This window comes from Arachis ipaensis, chromosome B05, assembly GCF_000816755.2.
Source record: "Arachis ipaensis cultivar K30076 chromosome B05, Araip1.1, whole genome shotgun sequence".
In the NCBI taxonomy this organism is placed as follows: Eukaryota; Viridiplantae; Streptophyta; class Magnoliopsida; order Fabales; family Fabaceae; genus Arachis; species Arachis ipaensis.
In genome coordinates, this window is record NC_029789.2 from 27,494,769 (window position 1) to 27,501,770 (window position 7,002).

A 7,002-nucleotide genomic window follows, 5' to 3' on the forward strand; every position below is an offset into this window, starting at 1 on the left:
GCCACCTTAAGTTTTACATTGAGAATAATGGGAATTTTTAACTAAACCTGCATGACATACATAAGTGATAAATGATTTTTGAGCTAGAGAACACATAGCCTGTGAGTTTTGAGCTTAATTGTATGGTTACATTCAAACCATAATTTTTATTCCTGTGTGTTCCGCCCTTCTTTTATATTCTGGTGTTCTTTACTTTGTTTTAATCTATATGTCCGATTATAGAATGTAGATACATACCAAGAGAGTGATTGAGGCCATTATTTGATTTTAGCTCACTTAATCCCAAAATAGCCTACCTTTTACATCACCCTTGTTAGCCCCCTTGAGCCTTTAAATCCCCTTTTATTCTATTAGCCACATTACTAGCCTTAAGCAGAAAAACAAAATAAAATCCCAAGTTGAATCCTTGGTTAGCTTAAGATAGAAAATAATGTGTAGTTTAAATATGGGAAAACCTATTGGGAACATGGATGATAAAAACAAAAGGTAGAAAAGTAGAAAAGAATTAAAATAATTCGAGATAAAAAGTTTTGGGAAGCATGCTCATGTAAAATCAAAATAATTGAATTACCATGTGCATTAAAAAAATGTTATGAATAAAGGGGACACAAAAAAAGAACTCCCCAATTATGAAATAAAGCAATGCACATGGGATAAAAATAAATATTGAGATATGAGCATGTAACATCAAAAGTGAGAAAATATGGAAAATAGGTAAAGAAGCTTTGATTTAGAAAGTATGTATGTTAGGTGAGATCTTAGTCTAATTAAGGATTCACTTATTAGCTCACTTAGCCTTATAGATATACCCTTACCTTTACCTTGGCCCCATTACAACCTTACTTAAGACCTCATGATTTTTGGTATGACTATACTCCATGATTGTGATTGGTTAGATGAAGAACAAAGTTATAGAAAGTAAGAATAAAAATAAGAATAGAGTGATTAACCCAATAAACACTGAATGATTAGAGAGTAAACACAAAATCCAGTGAGGGTTCAATAGCTCATTAACATTTATCTCTGTTTAAATTATTAATTGTCTTGCAAGTTTTTTAAAATGTTTCTCTCTCCCATCTCAATTGTAAAGGCACTTTATCACTATCTAAGGTTTGGCTATATATATATACATGACTCCTTGAGAATGTGAATTAATTTAACTACATGCAAGCTTTATATTCAAGTGAATAAAAAAAATTAGAATTGTATGATGCATCATTCATCTAGGTAGTTGCATTTAGATTAGATTGCATTGCATGACATTCCACCACTTTAACCTTACTTTTTTACCTTGGATTTAGCATGAGGACATGCTATTGTTTAAGTGTGGGGAGGTTGATAAACCCATATTTTATGATGTATTTTGTGCTTAATTTGAGTGATTTATTCAATCCTTCACCCACTTATTCATATTAATTGCATGGTTTTACTTTCCCTTCCTTATTATGTGATGTATGTGAAAAACATGTTTCTTATGCTTTAAAATTAATTATTTTAATTACCTTTATTTCCATTCGATGTCATGATTAGTGTGTTGAGTAGTTTCAGATCTTCTAAGGCAGGAATGACTCAAAGGATGGAAAAGGAAACATACAAAAATGGAAGAAAAGCACAAAACGGAGTTTCTAAAGAAACTGGTATCCACGCGATCGCATGGGCGACGCGGACGCATGCCAAGCGCGGATCAACAGCGACGCGGCCGCATGACTGACGCGACCCCGTGACAAGAAAAGCTCCGAATGACGCGACCGCATGACCCACGCGGACGCGTGACAGAGGCCATGCACCAGAAATTGCAGAAAATGCTCCCAGCGATTTCTGAAGCCCTTTTTGGCCCAAATCCAAGTCCAGAAGGCATAGACCAGATGTTATAAAGTGTGGGAACGCATCCATTTAGGGGAGCTCGCCAATTTAGTTACTTTCCATGATTTAGATCTAGTTTTGAGAGAGGTTCTCTCCTCTCTCTTTTAGGATTTAGGACTTCCCTTAGTTTTAGGAGTGACTCTTAATCCCAGGTTTAATGTTCCTTTATTTTAAGCTTCCCTTTCACTTTTATTCATTCCATTACTTTAGTTGATTATTTACTTTGCCATTTAATTTATGAATTCTTCTATGTTCCAGATTATTTGAATTAATGTTATTTGAGGTGTTTCAGTTTATGATTGCTTCCTTTAATTTATATTATTGTTGCTTTACATCTGAAGGAATTTTTATTCCAGCAAATTTACTTTTTCCCTTTTGGTCTTGGTTAAGAAAGCAGTAACTCAGGAGTTATCTTATCTCAACATAATTGATAACTGTTATCTTTGCTAATTGAACTGAACTTCAATAATCCCAACCTTTTCTTAGGAAATAAATAGGATTCGAAGATCAAACTAATTAGTCCCTTGACTTTCCTTTGCTTTAGTAAAGGTTAACTAAGTGGAATTAAGATTCAACTTTCATTGTTATTGATAAGGATAACTAAGTCTGGACTTCCAGTTTCTCATACCTTGCCAAAAGTTTATTTTACAGTTATTTATTTATTCTTAATTACCATTTAAATTATTTGTCATATTTGTTCCTCATTCTTGAAACCCCAATTCTATAATCTCCATAACCAATAATAAGAACATACTTCCCTACAGCTCCTTGAGAAGACGACCCGAGGTTTGAATACTTCGGTTAACAATTTATTTAGGAGTTTGTTACTTGTGACAACCAAAACGTTTGTACGAAGGGATTTCTGTCGGTTTAGAGACTATATCTACAACGCGACTGTTTTTTATGAAATTCTTTACTGGCAAAAATCCTAACGTCAAACTCCTAGAGGCAACAAGTTCTTTCCGAGGGGAGATTTGGAAAGATCGACGAACATTACACCCTCTAAGAGGAAGACACCCACATCACTACCATCAACTCTACCAACTTTATCAACTGCTTTACACTTTCTCCGACCTCTTCCGGGACATCTTGCACGATATCCACCACATGGAGGATTTGGAGCACGAACGTTTTGAGTGGATAGCGGCAAAGCTAGAAGCAAGAGACCCCGGCCCGATTCCTAGAGCTTCATCCGAGCTAGCTGGGGAGGAGCATGATGTAGTTAACCATCCCACTCATGAGTCCACCAGCTGAAGGTGGCCCCTCTTCGTCCTCCCGGATCGTGAGCATGCATGGAGGACCGTGCACAAATTAAGTGTGGGGGAGGATCGATGACTACAAGGGGGTAAAAAAATTTCTCTCTTAAAGACACTTTGCGATGTTTCTTGTAGTACTTTTTCTCCATTTTGAGTAGCTTTATTTCTATTGCATCTTGTTTGGTTTACTATAAATATTTCTTTATCATTTATGGATATTTAGTAGTTAATATTTGCATGTTGCATGATAGAACGAATAAGTTGGTGAAATACCAAGGAATTTCCATGAAACCTTTTTAAGGGCATACCATTGATTGAATTGAAGAAAAATTGTATTTACCAACTTGCTTGGAGTATTTTGTTTGTAGAACATGGAAACGAGCTAGAACAACATACCTTGTGAGGTTTGAGCTTTAATAGATGGTTGCACTTTTCAGCCATAATGTTGTTCCTATATGTGATTATATACCTTTTATTGTGATCATTGATTTGCATGATTCTTTATGTCCTGTATTTGTGCTTGGATGCATTTAGCATGATTGAGGCCATCTTTGATGATAAACTCACTAACCTATATGGCCAACCCTTGTATTCACCTTTGTGAACCCTTTTGAGCCTATGAATCCCCTTTTGTTCTGATGATAGCACGTTACTCTCCTTAAGCGGAAAACCATTGATGTCCCTGAATTACTCTTTGATTAGCTTGGGTGGATTAGTGTGTAAATTCTAAGTGTGGGAGAATTTTGGGAAGCATTGGTGATAAAGGTATGAACTCTTTGTGAAAAGAATTTTTGGGCAATTAGGTAATGCTCATGCATCTCACTAATTAAAACATATGCATTCATAGTTCAATTAAAAAAAAACAACTTGTGCATAACAAAGTATGAATAAAAAGAGTAAATAAAGGATGCATATGCCATGTTTGAAAAGAAAATGCATGAGTGAAGTGAGATAGGAAAGAGAAAATGGGTAGAAAGGTTGTATTGTTATGTGTACATAGGTGATGTAGGATTAGGTGGACACTCAAGCTAATCAAAGAACTAATTCTTTAAGTCCACTTAACCATATTTCATCCTACCTAACCCTAGACCCATTACATCCCTCTAAAGACCTCATGATACTTGTTATTCATGCATTAAATACTAGTTGATTGTTAGATGACTTTCAAATCTTTGAAAAGCATGATAAAAGGGGAATTGAGTGGTTAAACCCTAAACACTGAGCGAATTGAGTGGATACACATCCGGTGAGGGGTTCGATCGCTCAATTCTATGTTCTTACACCTCATATTGCATCCTCTTGCAAGTTGTTTGATTGGATAGTTTTGATAACTTCAATTCAATTCTTTGGACATTGATCTTAATGAATGAATTCTTTGCATTGGCCCGATAGTTTCTTATGATGGATTGGAATTTCATGGTTTGTTTCTACCAACTTTCATCATAGTATATATTGGTGATTAGTCTTAGGATAGTTGCATGCATTTAAGTAGTATATAGCATAAGTCATTTTCCCTTTCATATATCTCCTTTGCGTGTGTTTAGCATGAGGACATGCTAGTGTTTAAGTGTGGGGGAATTGATGAATTCATATTTGATGATGATTTTTGGTTAGAATTGGATCGCTTTTCATTATATAAACTTGCACTTATTCCCTTGAATAACATGCTTTTGAACTTTCCTTCCAAATTGCGCTTGATTATAAAAATGTGCTCTTTTGTGCTTAATTTAATCTATTTTATTCCGTTTGCCTTCCATTCAATGCCTTGATGTTATTTGTGAGTGATTCCAGGTGTATAAGGTAGGAATGGGTTGGAGAAAATGGAAGAAGAGCATGCAAAGTGGAGGAAACATGAAGAATCAAAGGAGATGAGCTCAGAGACGTGTGCGTGCACACGGCTGCCTGTGCGTACGCACAGCTGCCCAGTTAGAGCGAGTGGATTACTTCGAGCGCATCACGCGTCCAGTCAAGCATCGCCTAGTGTGCGTGCGCACGGCTACTTGTGCGTACGCACAGGACCGGATTTCTCACAAGGTGTGCGGACGCACACATCTGTGCGTCGGCACAGGTGTCCGCACATGACTTCATTAAAATGGCACGTGACTCGTGATTTGGGGGGCTTTGGAGGCCCATTTCTGAAGTCTTCTAGCTTATATTAGAGGGGAAATGAGGGACATAGAATAGCATATCATTAGTATAGTTTTAGGAGTAGTAGTAGGAAGCTTTAGTTAGTTTTTCTCTAAGTTTTTCATCATCTCTATTAGGGTTTATATTAGGGTTTTACATTCAAGCACCATTTCCATTTTTGATCTTGGATTTTGCTAGCTTTCATTGTAAGTATTCTCTTGTTATTACTCTTTATAGTTACATTGTCATTACTCTTTCTTCTAATTCAAGTTATAGTTCAATTTTGCTTCTCTCTCCAACTCATATTAGATCCAGTTCTGTTTTATTGGAATTGTTAGTCTATTTCTTTATTGTTTCTAAATTCAAGAACTAATTCCCGAATTGAAAATAAAAAAAACGCGGGAATAGATTATAGATTTTCTATGACTTGTAATAGAACTTATGCTTGATAGAAACATTATTATCATCCTATAAGAAAAATAGTTGGAGAATATTAAGCACAGTAGAAATCAAAATAGGGAAAATGAGATTCTAGGATTCTAGGAGAGATTTTAGGCCCTGACTCACCCTCCGTGGACGAACCTTGCGGAGGAACCCTTAGGTTTTCGAGGCATTGGATTCTCACCAACGTTTGCGTTACTCAAGCCGACATTCTCACGCAATTTTAATTTCTTGTTGATGAATTTGATGTTTAATGTTTGTTTCATTCTTTCTTGTGTTATTCTTGTTGATTGAGATCAATTGTTACTTTTAGTTTCAAGCCTTTTCTCATTTTCTCCATGTTTAAGGTTTTTGCCCACCAAGTGTTTGACAAAATGTCAAACATGGTTTTAGGCTAAATTTTTTGTTCTTGGCTTGGGTAAAGTGAGCAATTAGGTTTTTAGAGTTGGAATGTCCGACATTTAGTCTCAATTCTTGGGTTGTTAATTGTTATTGTTCCCACTAACGCTAATTTGTTGCTAAGCCAATTAGCAAGCAATTTAGGATTTATGGGTTGGGAACACTTATGCTCATTTAACTTACCTTCCGATGTGAGGGTTGATCAAGTGAGATTAATCCATCATAATTTGATTGATGGCCAACTTGTTGGGTTAGGACTATACTTACAACGCTAATTCCATTCTTGGATGATCGGGTTTCTAACCTATATGCGATTTGGCCGTTATCACCAACCGTAATTAACTAACTCATGTAGCAACCTCATCAAGTTAGCCTCTTCTGAACCATAGCAATCCACCATATTCGAGCAAATCATGTCCTCTCATCAAGTTAACTCATGGCTTCTTAATATAGCCAAAGGTGAAGACCTAAGCAATCCACTCCCCTTCGCGATCCTACTTAAAACGCTACAGACAAGGTCGGGTCTTCCGAATAGGGAATGTTGCTTCTCAGACTCTAGCCTTAACGCCACAGAGACCTCAGCAACCCATGGTCAATGGGATTTTACGTCACTTATCCAAAGTCTCCCAGGCACTCTCTTGGAATTCGCAGTGCATTCTCTAGCTGTGGTTTAATGCTATCCGGGTGAGGACTCACACAAAACCCATGTAGAACAAGGATGAATGTCACGGTTCACCCTTAATTCATGAGATGAAGAACGAAAATGCAGAAGAGAATGGAATCAAACATGTATTAAAATAGAAACAATAATATTATTAATCCATGGGAATCAGCAGAGCTCCTAACCCTAACTTAGGAGGTTTAGTAGCTCATAGCTTACAGAAAGTAATGTCAATTTGAAAGTGGTGGAAGAAGA